The sequence below is a fragment of the Pinus tabuliformis genome, chromosome 1_2, assembly GCF_031772625.1.
Source record: "Pinus tabuliformis cultivar Carrire ecotype Pingquan chromosome 1_2, CPIR1, whole genome shotgun sequence".
In the NCBI taxonomy this organism is placed as follows: domain Eukaryota; kingdom Viridiplantae; phylum Streptophyta; class Pinopsida; order Pinales; family Pinaceae; genus Pinus; species Pinus tabuliformis.
The window spans coordinates 901,819,921-901,837,965 of NC_142298.1; positions in this window are offsets into that span (position 1 = coordinate 901,819,921).

Sequence of the window (18,045 nt, forward strand, 5' to 3'; positions counted from 1 at the left end):
GGCTGACCCATGTAGAGAATGTGACTTTGATACTTCTGTGCCTTCCTATTCTATTCAATGTGACTTTGATATTTTTCTCTCCCCATTTGAGTGAAAATTTCCTTTAACTCTTAATAGTCTACAAATCTACTAGCATATATGGTTTTGTACTGATTAACCAAAATGTGTAGTTTTTTTTACTTTCTACTCCTCTAATTTCCCCGGAAGAAACCCAAATCCCCTAAATAATAAGAACATCATTGTACTCTAGATTTGAAGGCATTTTGATGCAATAATGTTTTTTAATATATATATATATATATATATATATATATATATATATATATATATATATATATATATATATATATATATATATATATATATATATATATATAGCTGGTAACATGAATTTGCACATAAATGGAAAGGAGATTTCTGCCATTGTCAAAGTGCAAAGGAAATTTTATGGCATCAAATTTTTGTAACCCATATCCTTCTTTGATCATGAACCAACCAAGAACTTCTGTGTCACTGAATTTTCTTATTCCATTTCATCCATTGTTGATGAACCAACTATGTTTGTATAACCCGTTCTTTACCCACTGCCCAACAACGTTGACCTAAGGAGATGCCGCAAAACTGTATTCCAAACCAGTGTATATCTCTGTTACGTCTTAGAAGATTATTATAAACGCAGTTTTTTTAGAACACCAGATATTGACTGAATTCCGGCGATGATTTATATCATTCTAGACATATACCAAATGATATCCAACATTAGCTAGTCTACACAAATTGTTGATACAATAGAGAGTGGCTGACGTTGAATCCACTATATGTATTAGGTAACGATTTTTTTCGAGAGGATTGTGGAAAATTTTCCATCATGCGAAATTACCTGTTTAAATTTTTCGATCAGCTCCGTTGTGGACCCATTCACCAATCTCAAACTCAAAATGAAAAATTCGACAGCTAAAAACTTTTCTTCCATGGAAAGAAACCATTGTTAGTGTTGAAAATAACAAAGAATATGTAAATTTGGAGAAATTTGGTTCACTAGAGTTTTATATTATGAATTAGTTCTTATTTTTTAGACAATTATCTTAACTTTTCTAGATTCCTTTTATATAGATTGTTCTTGTTAGCATAATTTCGAAATAGGCTTCTCTCCTGGTGCATATAGGCCATGATGATAGGTGTGGGGCAGTTCCATTCATTGTATGTCACACTATTTTCCAGATTAGACATAGTAATATTTCCTTTTATACAGATTGTTCTTGTTAGCATAATTTTGAAATAGGCTTCTCTCCTCGTGCATATAGGCCATGATGACTCATCACACACAACATAAAGTATGCAATGTTGTTAAAACTAGAGAGCCTGCCATCCATTCAGAGAAGGTAAATCTTAAGGAGAATCCAATAAGGTATGGCCACACTCTTCAGCCTTGTATCACTTGTTTTGGGAATAATAGATTTGATATTTCACTACTACACAAGAAAAATGCAAATCAAGAATGATACATTATGAACCCAAAAGACAGTGACCACATACTACGTTCACCCTCCCTACATCTGAAACACATGTTAATTGATTGGCTGCAGGACAACCCTGCAAAGTTCCCAAACATTATGTTCGTAAATCCTGCAGAGTTAGAATGGATTGAAGTGGAATACAATAGAATATAATTAGATTTTATTTTTTTAAATTTTTACCTTGTTTTACTCTGGCAGTGTTCTCTAGAGTAGCAGGGCATAGTCAGTGACCAGGTACAATAGTAGATTTGTACAACAACAGTAAGGGCACACTTATTGTTGTTGAGATTATGGCTAATATACGCTTGATGCCATGTGTCGGCCCTCTATTTGATGTCTCAGTGTTTTTATTGAGCCTACAGTTGACTGCATTCACTTACCTAGGGACATAGGTTTTGAATGGTGGGTTTTTTTAACTGTATTCATTTTTCCAACACCCGCAAACATAACTTAAATTGAGGAATGATGATTAGAACAGAATTTCCAGACAATGGTATTCCTGGGTTTAGTGACACACTATAACTGCCCACTAATAACTTCCTCGATAAAACTTTACAAGTATTTTCAGTGAAGTCGTTGTCCGTGGTTCTGGGTGGGGGTTAAGGTCATTGGATCAAGCCTTATTGGCTTTGAAAAACAAGAGTAACATAAATTTTGTTGAGGGTTTGGTTATGGCTAGATTTTTATTTACTTTTGCAATATGTTGCTTTCGAAGTTTTATGGTGTCAAAACCCACACTAATTTTAAGCTGATCGACAATAATTGCTGATTGGTAATAATTTTAATGCATCTTAATCTAATATGTCGAGCCTAGTTGTATGGTGTGTGCAATTCAACGTAGTTAAGATTGAAACCTCAATGTAACGGTAAAAGAATAACAACAGTGATCGTATACAGATAATTGGGTTTGTAGAGCGGTATCATCGGCAAAAATGAAATAACAAGCTTTACCAGATATGATACCACATTATCTCGCTCATCATAATCCTATGCTTTTATATATCATCACCAATCTAAAATTCTCCCCCATTTCCATGAAGTTAATGATTTTTGTGCCCATTTCCATGAAGTTTATGATTTTTGCCCATATTAACGATGGAAAAGATCAAGCCCTTGAAGTGTTGATTAGGATTCGAACTCATGCCCTCCCTCCGCCTTCGCAATATCTTTTTCTACATGTTTCAATATTGTGTGTGCATTTCTTTGTAATTACAATGGTGGACCTATGTATTGGTGAGATGTATCTGCCAATACCACGACAAAGCTCTCCAGCACTCTCAGCACAAGCGTCCAAACTTAAAATATAAATGTAAGCTTATGTTTTAAGTCAAAACAAAAATGCATATATTGTGGTAGTTTGAAGTCAATCTATTTTGACTTTTATCCACTTATCTAGATGGTTTTTATATATTTTTTAGTTCAAATGTACACTAGATCTTACCAAGCAGTATTTTATTTAAATCTATTTTATGTTTCCCTGAGACGAAAAGAATCATTTATCACCTTCATATTAAATTAGAGTAACTCTTAATTCAATATTAATTAATCTACTTAAATGGATAAAAAATAATAAAAAGCGTGAACAACATCCTTTCATTTTCTTATAGTCACTTTCATTAAAGTTGAATTTAGTTTATGATATAAAACTTGCCATTCATATGGTGAGGTTAAGCCATATTACAATTAATTATGATATATATACTTTGGCTGTCTATATATATATAAAAAATAAAAAGTATGAACAACATCTTTTAATTTTCTTATAGTCACTTTCCTTAAAGTTGAATTTAATTTATGATATAAAACTTGCCATTCATATGGTGAGGTTAAGCCATATTAAAATTAATTATGATATATACACTTTGTCTGTCTATATATATAAAATAAAAAGTGTGAACAACATCCTTTAATTTTCTTATAGTCACTTTCATTAAAGTTGAATTTAAGTTATGATATAAAACTTGCCATTCATATGGTGAGGTTAAGCCATATTAAAATTAATTATGGTATACATACTTTGTGTCATATCTATATATTAAAAGAGACATTAATAATAAAAGAAAGTTGGATATATATATAATTTTTATTTATTTATTTATGTTTTTTTAAAGAATATGCTACTAAATTTCCTCATGCATACTTTTGCATTTAGGGTCTAGATATGTTAAGGAAAGAAAAATTATAATTTTATGTATATGTACTAATAATATTAATTAAGAAATTATTAGGAAATTTAATTGAAAAATAAAAAGAAGAGGCAATGAAGGGCAAGTGAGAGAGGAAAGGTGAAAGGTGGAGGAGAGAGAGAATTAGAAGGGGGAAGAGGGAGAGAGAGGAAGGGAGTGGGGGAGGAGGAAGAGGGCAAGAGGAGAAAGGGAAGTGAGGGAGAAGGGGGAAGGTGGAGGAGTGGGAGAGGTGAAAGGGGTGTGTGTGAGAGTGAGAGAGAGTGAGAGAGTAGGGGGAGAGGGATGCAGGTTGGGACAAGGGGACAGAGGGGAGGGGAGGAGGAGAGAGAGATACAAAAAGAGAGAGTGAAAGGGAGAGGTGGGATGGAGAGAGAGGGAGAGGGTGGTTGAGGAAGAGAGGGCATGGGGGGTAGGAGGAGTGGGAGAAGTGAAAGTGGGGCAGGGTGAGGGAGAGGGAGAGGGAGAGAGGTAGAGTGAGATTGGGAGAGGGAGAGACAAAGAGTGAGAGAGAAAATGATTGGGAATTTTTAAGAGATAGAAGGGGAGTGTGAGGGGGGAGATAGAGAGAGAGAGAAGGGGAGGGGGAAAGGCACACAAAGAGGGAGAATGATAGTGAAGGAGTGAGGGATAGGAAGAAACATGTAGAGGAAAGGGGATGGGGATAGTGAAAGAGAGAGGTAGGGATAGAGGGAGTGAGAGAGATGAGGGGAGGGGGGAGTGTGAGAGACGGAGCATGGGAGTAGGCGAGAGGGAGAGTTAGAGGTGGAGCGAGGGAGGGAGATAAAGAGGGTGGGAGAGAGAGAGATGGAGAGGGGAGGGAGAGATGAAGGGGAAAATAGAGAGAAAGAGAGGCAAAGTTTAATGTGTGGGGTTAATTATAGAGAGAGGGCGTGTGAGAGAGAAGGAGACGAAGGGAGGGATAGAGGGTATGACAAGGAGAGAGAATGAAGGAGGGGGGAAGAGAGGGTGCTAAAGAGAGGAAGGGATGCAAGGAGAGATAGAGAGGGTGATAAAGAGAGGAAGGGATGTAAGGAGAGATAGAGAGATAGAGAGGTATGGAGGGTGATAGAGAGTTGGAGATAAAGGTGGGGAGAAGAGTGGGGATATAGAGGGGGGAGAGAGGGGGAGGCTGGAAGACAGAGGGATAGGGAGGGAGAGGGGAGGAGAGAGAGGCTGGAAGAGAGAGGTACCCTAAATCAGGCACCCTAAATCAATTTCAGTTTATACAGCTTTCGAATTTCATTTCTGCTACATCTTTGCATCTTATTTAGATTTTCCCATTCCCATGGTGCGATTGTTCCTCAATTTATGCCTTATGGCGTTTCCTTTGCAACATCTGGTGCAAATGCTAGTTTTAGATTATCTGTAATTACCGTGATCAACATACCGATTATGATTAAGTTGGTGTCCGCATGTGTTTAGTTTAGTGTAGAGAATAATCATGTATTTTTTTTAAAACAAGAATGAGTACATTTTATTTGGTGTAAGTATAAACTAGAATCTTGTAACTTTATATATATGGCTGTGATTATTTCATAAATGCTAAAAAACAACTTACAGCTTGTATGAGAGGCAATTGGAACTAGAGCTAAATTCCTTAATAGTTATCATTTTCTGTAACTACGAAGGTCGTGGAAGGATATTGATATTCATAAGTCGTGGAAGGATATTGATATTCATAAGTTCTGTTTCAATGTTTGGACTTTTTTTTTTCCAGAAAAAAACATCTGTTTTATATTATGATAAAAACAGTGCATATTTATGATGGATATATGGTTTTCATAAACCTTGAGATATTCACAATCTGGCTACCATGAGGAGAAAAAACTCCACTTACATTTCTCAGAACAGTTGTCTAAAAAATACATCATTAACGGTTATTTTCTTTCAGCCATATTTACAATTTACACAAAATTTTTGCTTTACTGTAAATCACAATCTTAATGTATTCTTTCCTTATATGAATTCTACACAAAATCAGATACAAAATTTACAAAAACTTAAAAAAAGAAAAGAAAACAGGAAATTCTGCCTTTAGATTTTCTACTAATTCTGTCTCTTCTATTCCTGTTTTCGACTTAATCCTTGCTGATTTTGCAATGAACAAATTGCAGCTGGGCCACCGGGAGGACCACCGTTCTCTGGCTCAGAGATGTAAATTTACAGAGAAACTTACGTTTTCATAAACGAAAAGGAAAGATTAGTTGTTTTTCTGAGATAATTTATATAAATCAAGATATCTAGTTTCACAAACAATCTCTTTACTATTCATAGCAAGAGAGGTCGAAGAATTAAATTACTTTGATTTGATATAAATATTAAATAGTTTATTAGCGGTGAACAAAAATATTATTATGAAATTAGTGATTTCACATCAAAAATACTTTAGCATATTACCAACTGCCATTTATCAACTACCATTTATCCAAGACCTGTAGACTTTTCGTATTTATATTTAATTTAATTACAAATTTTGAAAATATTTCAAAAATGTCTGCAAGATTAACCACATGCATACAAAGCAATAACTGAAATCGCCATGCCTTACCTTTCTCACCTTGAAGCAAGACGAGGGCGATGTACAAGTGCATGAAGGGCGAACCGTACAGATTCAACCATTTGAGCAGCGAGCTCCATCAGCTGAGGTCGCAAGCACAGTCCCTACAAGCCCAACGTTAGAAACACCAAATTCTCCACCATCTCTGCTGCGACCCTAATCCTAATTCACAATCAATAACAACAGCAAACGGCTCCTTTACAGAGAGCACATCCATAAGTGGGAGATTTGTGCCCACTATTACAGTATGAGGCATTGAGTACATATTAAAACCAGTATCGTCACGGGATTTTCCAGTGAGGGTGTTTTCCGGTGGGGGGAATACCGATGAGCTTTAAACCAACTGGCGCTATCTAGCCACACACCTGACATTCTTAACTACCATTCCAACTATTTTCCCTGGAACCTAAAAAGGTAACGACTTTGCTTCTAGGTCTTCTTTGGAGAGTGCCATCTAACTTCTGCTTTGCGCTTGAAAGGCCACAGCAATACCTACGATTTTGATGGTTTTCTAGTTGTCTTTTATAAGGTTTTCTAATCGAGTAACATGATCAGAATATTTATCTGATTGTTATTTTATACAAGCCGACACCCTCAGCCTCTCGTTAATAATAAATCCAAAAGATGTGCCCACCCTTTCTAATAATAAATCCAAAAAATGTTACAGACTTTAAGTATAAATGGTGGATCATAAAATTATGTTAAGGAGAAGGGGGGAGGTGTCAAGGGATGCCTCTCCACCCTGAAATTCCATTCATATAAGTTTTCCTAGGTTTGAGTACGCAATGTAGATTAGCTTGGTTATCCTCTTAAGTGTTTTAATGTCTTGGCACATGGTAGAAGGATTTTTGTTAGAAGTCATCCAAGATTCTTGAAACTCTTTGAAGCAAGATTTTTTTTGGCGAGGAACTTTTTTGAAGATGTTGGATCCTAATGAGAGCATTCCCTAGGATAGTGATATTTAGAAGATTTATATCTTTATCCAATATCACTCCTAACAATAGACCATACAACTCTACGTGATTGTTAGTCATTAAACCCAATCTCCACGAGTGTGATTGTTAATCATTAGACCCAATCTCCACGAGTATCGAGTTACCTATTTTCCATTGGAATTAAATAAAACCTAGCCATCTATGTTCCGTTGGAATTAAATAAAACCCCTCTCCCTCCTGCCACCCCTAGATTGTTAGTCATTAGATCCAATCTCCACGAGTATCGAGTTGCCTATGTTTTGCTGGAATTAAATAAAACCCAGTTACCTATGTTCTGTTGGAATTAAATAAAACCCCTCTCCCTCCTGCCAACCCTAGTTATTATAATTTTTAATCAAACATTTGTATATTTTCTTTTTAAAACCTAACAAGAGTTCATATCTATCACTTCGAGTTTTAAGCCTCGAATTATAAGTTTGTAACTCCTTTCATCGTTATGAGTTTAAATGCAACGATCCTTTAAAGTTCTCTACAAATGTGGTCCATCTTTATTTTAATCTATTCAAAAATTTAATGCTTTATTTTATGTTATTTTAGAAAATAATGCCTAATAAGTATGCAACCTTTATTTACCATCATATGAATTTTATATTATATCATTGTTAATACTAATTTTATACCAAACCTAATCTTGTCTTAGCCATTTTCTATTTATTTTTGTTAATTAAAAAAAAAGTGCCACCTCTATAAAAATGAGGGGAAGCTTTCCCCTCATATGTTGTCTTTGAGATTTTAACATGTCCAATGATCAACACCACTCTACTATCAATATTAGGCTTGTTCATGACGTATCTTACTACAACATAGTTAGTATGGAAAAAAATGGAGTGACTTATTACATAATGTCTAAGTTTATTATTGAAATACACCACTTATTGTCCTCGAGAAATGTACAAATTAGTCTACCTTAAATTATATCCGAGTATTAAAAATCCCTAGTAAATTGGCTCTTTGTTTTCAAATTATTTGTAGAACACGGGTCTCTTTATGTTATTAGTCCCTGCCGTCTAGCAATGGCATGGGACTATAGTAATCGAAATTTGGAAGTTAGTGCTAGTTCAATTATTTTTAAGTAAAGTTTTTAGGTCGACATTGCATATTTCACATATTTTACAGTGCATTCTATTTCACAGTCTTATTTGGTCTTTTCCCGAGGTAGGGAGGAAAAACCATATCATATATTTATCTATTTGCTCGACATTTTGATGCATTTTGAAACTGGTTGCTTGGCATTTTGAAATAGGTGAACTAATGTTTACATTAGTCGATAACATTAAATTCTAGCTCATAAGGGTATTAGTATAAGTTGAAATTCACACCATGCCTTGACACCATGCTTGCTCTGGCGTGTCAAAATTGCCCTGCGTGTCAAAATCGTAAAATTGTAGTTTGCGTGAGACCAATCGACTTTACTTGCTTGCAGAGCCTTCCTTCTTAAGCTTAAATATCGTTTGAATAAACCAGGGCTTAACCAGTAAACCAAGTTCTAGGGTAGAGGAGAGTTGCGAAGCAGCACAATAGGGAGAGCTATGAAGCAACACAATAAACTGTGTCAACAATTGCTACAAACTGCAAACAACTTAGCCTACCTTGCTATCACTTATAATCTGGACCTACGATTTTGGAAGGAAACTCACCCACCATTGTCGGGTCGCCAGAGGATGGAGGGCTCTTTCTGATGGGCCAACAACTCTTTGATATGAATCTTCAGATATCTTCTTCTTTCCAACTCACTGACAACTTGGTCTCCATCCTGTCTAGACTCTGCTTGGCGTTAACACGTCCTTGGTCTTCTTCATGACTGAACCGGGCTTTGAGTTGGAAGTTGCTTGGCCTTAACATGTCTCTGGTCTTCTTCATGACTGTACCGCGACCCGAAGTCTTGGGCTCTGAGTCAGAAGTTGCAACAGAGAACTTGGTGGGCAGTGTGGAATTGGGTTTTCCATGAGATCTTGCATCGTTGTCCGAGGAAGGAAGCCCAGAATCTGTTACGTCATCGTCCGAGGAAGGAAGCCCAAAATATATTAGCCGTCCGAGGAAGGAAGCCCAAAATCTGTTACATCATCGTCCAAGGAAGGAAGCCCAGAATCTGTTAGCCTTATTGAGATCTGTCAACCCTAAATGGAGCGTCTCCACTATCAAATCTTCTCTCATGACTACATGTACCAGGAAGCTCAAATGATCAACAATTTTGAAAGCTTGAGGCCAAATTCCACCTGTAGTCGTAGCTGGAATGGCGCCAAGAAAGGCAGGCGCGTCTTCTTCCTCCTTAAAGTCCCCACGGTGATCCTCTGTAGCTAACTAGAATGAATCTTCTATCGCACTAAAGAAAATTGCTGCCTTATTGAGATCTGTCAACCTGACAAAAAGAAAATTGCTACCTTATTGAGATCTGTCAACCCTAAATGGAGCATCTCCACTATCAAATCTGCTCTCGTGACTACATGTACGATTCCAGGAAGCTCAAATGATCAACAATTTTGAAAGCTTGAGGCCAAATTCCACCTGTAGTCGTAGCTGGAATGGCGCCAAGAAAGGCAGGCGTGTCTTCTTCCTCCTTAAAGCCCCCATGGTGATCCTCTATAGCTAACTAGAATGAATCTTCTACCGTAGGAAAGAAAAGGAAAGCAACTGCAGTGAAATATTGTGTTTGGCTGCTGAGTTTCTCTGAAGGCACTGGTTCTTTAGTTATACCTCTAGTGGTGAGCCTAGATAGATTTCCCAGTCCATCCACTGTGAAAAACTATGTGTTTGTGTTTGGCAATTGAGTTTCTTCAAGGCAATCGTTCTCTGGTTACACCTCTCGGTGAGGCAAGAGGCACGTGTAGCGCATGCAAATGAAAATTTTATAAATTACAACTACCACATAGCATAGTAATCATCCTACACAAAGCGCTATGTGGGACCTACCATGAAGACCATGTGTCTCATCGTTCCATTTATCAAAACTCTGCCATCCTTAACCTCGGCCTTGTTCAATCCTCAATCTCGTGCCCTCCTTAACCTCGGTCTTGTTCATTCCTACCTTGGCCTTGTTCATTCCTTGGCCTCGTTCATTCCACAGTGGAGTCCATGTCTCTGCAACTTATGTTGCATATATTGTTGACCTGTTCGAAAACCTGGTACATTTTCTCAATTGGTGTTCTATTGTAGTGGTTTTCAAATTTCCACTTATTTTGTAATCATTCTGGAAGGTAATATTTTCTTTTGCTCTGCTAATCTATACTGTTTTCTTATCACTCTTTCTTCACTGGTTTTATTTATGTACCAGTCTATGATTCTGCTTCAATGGGCTGCCTGTTTGATTTGGGTGTTACTTGGCCTATGTGTTGTTGGCTGCTTGCGGTAGAAGCTGGTGGTTAGTAACAGGAATTCTGGACGTATGGTCAGCCCTGTCAATATGAATCCTGGTAGTATGGATGCCTCCCTGACTAATACAGAAAGGCTAGCTAGATGGAGGGAGGGGAGGCTGGGAATGAATCTGAATGCCGCCTACTTGCTTGTGGCTCGATGAGTATAATAGTGCTAGGCAATGGCAGGCCTTTCCTTCCTTTATTTCAATAGTATCCTTTCTCTCTCACCCTGGGGAGAACTTGACTTTGCCTAAGGGGGAGACATAAGCTAGTGAGCAATCGATCAATCAAGCCAGTTAGAGAAACAATTGGGCCAGACAAGCAAAAGGCGTGTGTGTTTCCCTAACCATGAAGAAGAGTTGAAACCTTACTATCTTTGGCCCCGTTTCAACCTTCAATAAAGTAGTTCCCTATCATTCATTGACAAACATTCTAAACTAATTGGTATCCGACCAATTGCATTTGGATAAGCATCTGTTATAACTACACCCGATACCTATTATAGATTTACAGTTATAGGCTTGTCTATTTTAAGCACGGAATGAGGATTTTGTAGATGAGGATCATTTCCAAGAATATTTAGTAATAAACTCGTGAAAAAAAATTGCCAATAGGTATCAGAGTTCCTTCCCTAGTGGAACCCAAGGTGCCTAACAACATCATGAAAACATCTGCAGGATCTGAATGTTTAAAAATAATCCACATTGATATGCTTTTGCCTTTTGAACCTCCATTCGTGTTTGTATCAACGCTGCTACCCATCTAGCCAAGCGCAAGCTATAAGATTCTTGGTAGAATAACTAACAATACGAATTTACCAGATATATCTGTAGCAAATTCGTTCACCCCAAGTTATAAACTTTTGGGCAGATTGACTAATAAAACTAATTTGTGAGATATGTCTCTACCAAATTCGTTCAATTTCTCTCCATTATATATCGAGAGGATTATGATCTCAATGCGTGAAAGGCCAATTGTAGAATCGGGTTATCGGAGTGCCAGGTCACATTTGACTTTGCAGTGGCCCATCGATTAGGATACGATCAAGGGCCTGGCAGTCATCGTTACCACAAGAACGTGGTGTACTTTGTCTCCATTACAAAATTATTTTAATGAATTCGTGATCACAACAAATGTGACTGCAAGAGCAACATCCAATAGCAAGAGCACAAGAAGATATGTGTGTGATCATTTGACAATGTCTTATAGTGCTTATAGTAACTGATCGGTTAACCAGTTTTCTCTTCTCATATGGAACTTAATCTGCTCGCTATGAATCTATAACTGGATGGAGGGTGTAAAACGAAAACATGAACAACTGCATCAATTAGAGTGGACGTTACCCGGCCAGAAGGTGCGCAAGCTATAGTGCTGCTCTGCTACTTTATGAAGGTTGCCTTTATATCTTGTTTTTTGTAAATATGAGGAGCAGAGGATGTTTGGCACTATAGGTTGGGCAACTAACTCCATCTAACTCATTTCTTTCTATCAACTCAAATCAACTCAACTCTCGCTCAGCATCCATTTTGGTTCGAAAGCAAACAACCTAGTAAGCAGTCACAGAGCAATCTGTCTGTCACCGCGCTAACTCACCTTCCTACCTTAGTTCGATCAATAAGGCCAAGAAGGGCCAAGCAGGGGATTTCTCTAGTCTCATTTCTTCACAAAGCTAGAGACGGAGGAGCATTTTTCGATGCTCTATCTACTATGAGATTAGAGGGAGACGCACCCATCCCTGCAGCAATGAAGAATAGGACTTGCATCAGGGACTCATCTGATATAGACTTATGTCTTCAATGTTCCCGATGGCTGCCTACAAGAGGCACACTTAAACCCCAACCCGAGGCAAGCTTCTCTGATCTTAGAGCTGGGCTTGAAAGGGTTTTCTATTGCAAACCTAGGCTCATTCTATAAGAGATGGAGAGTTTAGAGAATTATTATTTTATAAATTCTAAATGGTTGTTAAAGCCAATGATACATTAGAATTTCTTTCTCATTGCTTGCTTCTCAAAGATCAGTTTCATATTTGAAAAGGAATATCTTGGATAGTCATAAAATCTCATGCTAGTTTGGAGTTTATCTATCACTGTAATCTCGTATTTCATACCAGATAAGCATTTTTGATAACCCTACTACTATCTAAAGCTCTGTTTTGCAACTTACTTTTGACTAGGTCCCATATCTGGAAACATCATTAAGATTCATCTCAGATCTGTTTTATTTGAGTCCACCCCCTGTCCACTGTATAAACCTTCAAGGGTTGGACTTATACATTGCATATGCAAATCTGCCTTGTGAATGAATGCTACAGAATGCTCAGAATGCATAATTATGTTGCACACTCCATTTCTATGAACACCAACACCAGCGAATATTATGTGGATTGGGATCTAATTGTTTGTGTTTTTACACTAGAAGAATTATTGAATTCTAAACTATAATCAGATATGGTATAGGGTGACCCTAATACAGCCTGTAAAAGAAGCTGTAAGCTTGCTTTCAAATTCATAGTTAAAGAATCACCCTAACTTCTCTGTTATGTATGTGGACCTTAAAATCATAAGCAAACAATAACAATGAGATCAATACTCTGTTTATCTTTCCTGGAGTTACATGCATCTGTTGTAACCCAATGGACTAGATAGGCACTGCTAATAACCCTACTACCATCTAAAACTGTGTTTTGCAACTTACTTTTGACTAGGTAGTAAATCTGGAAACTTCATTGCAAAGACTTATCTCAGGTCTGTTTTGTTTGAGTCCACCCCTTGTCCATTATATAAACCTTTAAGGGCTGGACTTATACACTGTGTATGCAAATCTGCCTTGTGAATGAATGCTACAAAATCCTCATAATGCAGATTTATGTTGCACACTCCATTGCTGAAAACACCACAACAGTGATAGCTTATACACCTACTCTCCCTTTTGTTTCTTCCCCTCCTCCTTTTCCTTTAGTCCCATGTACTGATGTTGGAACCAAATAACTTGAAATTCAAGTTTTGATTCACTTGTCCCACTTCCATCTTCCCCTCATATTCATAATTTGGATGCAGACAAGTTTAGTCTTGAATCTGATTTGATTAGTGATATTTCTTTTTCAAAAGCTTCCTCTTGTACTCTATCATCTAAACCTTATGATCCTCTTTGTCTTGATCTGCTTGATCAATTTGTTTCACATATAGTTGTTTCACATTCTCTTAATTCTCAATCTACTAGTTCAAATGGTGGTCAAGGAAAAGAGGGTTGCATCACCCAAATAGAAGCACAAGAGCATAAAGATGCTTTTCATGATAGTTATGTGTGGGATTCCAATTTTGAAAAAGAATCAATTGCAATTGACGATCCTCCATTCGATTTTTCTGCTCTCGCTTCACCCTTATCACATTATTCATCATTTCCTAATATGTTTAATGAGTCTCTTATAATAGCTTGCTCTTTAGATGCTTTTGATCGTATAGGGTGACCCTAATACAACCTGTAAGAAACACTATAAGCTTGATATCAGACTTAAAGAATCACCCTAACTTCTCTATTATGTATGTTGACCTTAAAGGAATAAGCAAACAATAACAATGAGATCAATGCTTTGTTTATCCTGCCTGGAGTTACATGCATTTGTTGTGACCCTAACAGTGAGATCAATGCTCTGTTTATCCTGCCCTGGAGTTACATGCATTTTTTGTGACCCAATGGACCAGATAGGCATTGGTAATAACCCTACTACCATCTAAAAACTATGCTTTGCAACTTACTTTTGACTAGCTAGTAGATCTAGAAACTTCATTGCAAAGATTATCTCAAATCTATTTTGTTTGAGTCCACCCACTATCCACTGTATAAACCCTTAAGGTCTGGACTTATACCCTGTGTATGCAAATCTACCTTGTGAATAATGCTACAAAATCCTGAGAAACCAGATTTATGTTGTACACTCCATTGCTGGAAACACCACAATAGTCATAGCTTATACACCAGAAAATATTATGTGATGAATTCTCTAGAGCACAACATTCAGTGAGTTAGAGGTCACTCTCACCTTGTTCATTTGATTCCATCCTTGGACTTGGTGATTGAATGCTTTTCAGTTTCAATATTTCCAAACTTTGTACTTTCAGCTTTGGAATAAAGGTTTGTTTGGGCCGCTTAATCTCATTTGATAGCTATGTTTTATTGCTTTTACTTTCCTTTTATGATTGAGTGATCTAAAGAATCATCCCGCTAAGTCCTATTTTTGCTATATTCAACTTAATAACCCACGGAAGGCACTAAGGTCATAAACATATTGAAAAAGATTTGTTATTGGATTTCATCACATAACATATTTTGTTTTAGTCCACCCACTATCCACTGTATAAACCCTTAAGGTCTGGACTTATACCCTATGTATGCAAATCTACCTTGTGAATAATGCTACAAAATCCCAAGAAACCAGATTTATGTTGTACACTCCATTACTGGAAAAATCACAATAGTCATAGCTTATACACCAGAAAATGTTATGTGATGAATGCTCCAAGGCACAATATTCAGTGAGTTAGAGGTCAGTCTCACCTTGTTCATTTGATTCCATCCTTGGACTTGGTGATTGAATGCTTTTCAGTTTCAATATTTCCAAACTTTGTACTTTCAGCTTTGGAATAAAGGTTTGTTTGGGCCGCTTAATCTCATTTGATAGCCATGTTTTATTGCTTTTACTTTCATTTTATGATTGAGTGATCTAAAGAATCATCCTGCTAAGTCCTATTTTTTCTATATTCAACTTAATAACCCACGGAAGGCACTAAGGTCATAAACAGATTGAAAAAGATTTGTTATTGGATTTCATCACATAACATATTGGGTTGGGTTTTTGTACATATGGGGTTTTAAGAACATATTTTCACAGAATATAGGTGCTTTTATATATGGAAATGGAAATATGCATATTTCTTGCTTTTTTGGACTGAAATTCAATTTTCATATTTCAAGTCTGAGATTTCATCTCTGTCATGAATAGGACTCTAGCCCAATAGCTCAGTAAAAGCAATTGCAAAGTGGCTAGCTCAGTAAAAGAAATTGCAAAGTTACTACGTGATTTAAATAGCTCTTAGTTGCAAGAAGACACTCGATCTACACTACCCACTTGATGATCATTTGATTCCATCCTTGGACTTGGTGAGAGAAGGTGCAAGCAATTTGTCATCACTTTGAATGCTTTTCAGTTTCAATATTTCCAAACTTTGTACTTTCAGCTTTGGAATAAAGATTTGTTTGGGCCGCTTAATCTCATTTGATAGCCATGTTTTATTGCTTTTACTTTCATTTTATGATTGAGTGATCTAAAGAATCATCCAGCTAAGTCCTATTTTTTCTATTTTTGCTATATTCGACTTAATAACCCACGGAAGGCACTAAGGCCATAAACATATTGAAAAATAGAATATAGGTGCTTTTATATATGGAAATGGAGATCTGCATATTGCTTGCTTTTTTGGACTGAAATTCAAGCATATTTCAAGTCTGAGATTTCATCTCTGTCATGAATAGGACTCTAGCCCAATAGCTTAGTAAAAGCAATTGCAAAGTTACTACACGATTTAAATAGCTCTTAGTTGCAAGAAGACACTCGATCTGCACTACCCACTTGATGATCAACAACCCTGGACGAGTCAAGTGAATTCATATGCTATATGAGGTGAAGACCCCAGAAGATGTATCGAGTCTGCAACTTTTGGAATCTATGGTCCATTAAGGTCATCACTGATGTACTATGAGTTTCATATGGATAAGAGATTAACCTATGTTCTGTAATCATGTTGGTTTTTTATGGATCTATTGTGACCTGTAACACTATAAGCAAAGGAACATTTATGTACAATGTTTACTTGTTCCCATATTCACAAGCTTGTATTAGTACTACTAATTTCATTGGTTAATGAAACATATGTAATACAAAGCTTTACGGTATTGTAATGATTAGTGTTCTGCTTTCTATCATAACTACAACTTATATCAGTAATACAAAGATGTATGTAATATTGATAAGCATTGCTTACTTGTAACTGGTGTTCCAATACATGATACGTTTACCTGTAAACACTAAGACCAGTATAGAGATACAAGTTCAATGAGCTAGTATGGGTAATGTAAGGATGTTGGCTTGATGGTTAGCTTGCTGGATTTTTAGCTGGCTGGGGTCCTTATCCCTTGTCCAAAAGCAACCAACTACCCTCAATTTAGCTGGTTGGGGTCCTTATCCCTCATCCGGAGCCAACCAACTACCCTCAATTTAGCTGGCTGGGGTCCTTATCCCTCGTCCGGAGCCAACCAACTACCCTCAATTAAGAGTTTCTCCCAACACTTCTGCTATTTTGAATTATGTTCCTCAATGTCTCATATTGCCTTGAGCAACATCAACATTTACAAAACGCTGAAACATAAGTGCTCAGTCAACTCCAGTTCCCCTGTTCTTCCTCCCTTAAGGCAGGGACTAGCTGCCGTGCAACCCCCTTATTTAACTAAAGTTTCCTTTTGGATTTTTTTATCTATGCATTAGTTTGAGTTTTGAGACACATCTCATAAGCATGGGTATCATTATTACCTAGTTCTGTTATGTGCATGGATCACATGGAAGCACAAGAGTTTAGAACGATTTTAAGAAGACATGAGGAGTCAATACAATATAACAAATCATTTTTTTTAATGACCTTAAATATCCACAAAAATAAACATTAGTGTATTTCACAAATTTATATAATTATGAATATTTGAGTAAAACAAAAGTAAAAACTCGATGGATTGGAGGTTGAATGTAATATGTCGAGGAATATGGTTATCAATTTAGGTGAAAATTTACACAACTAGCTTCTAACTATCAAATGTACAAAAAATCATTCATGAAGATCTAAAGGAAGAAGACACAATACATTAGATACTGGAGGACATGGACCTCAAGAACTATACAACTCTTCCACCCATCTTTGGGTAGGAAGAAACCAACAATTTCCATGTTTTTTTGATAATTTTTAAATTTTGTAAGAAAATCAAATTATCAATAATAACAAAGTTATTGACTTAATGAAAATTATAACCTCAAACCGAGTACTCTAACTAAAAATCCCCCAAAAAACATGAAAAATAGTCCAAAACCGAAAAGTCTGTATGCCATAACGATGTTTTTTTGGGTAAATTTTCAACATTTTTAAGAAATAACAATAAAAACATTTTTTTTTCATAAAAAACATGAAAAAATACCCTAAAACGAAAAGTGATGCAACTTGACGCTCCATCAACAAATTTTTTTGGGTTAAAATTTCATTGTTTTTAACCATAACATTAAAAGCTAAAATATTTGTGCAATAAACATGAAAACACACCATGAAATAAAAAATTGTTAATGTTGGCATCAACAATTTTTTTTGGCTAAAATTCCAACTTTTTTTAGCAATGACATTA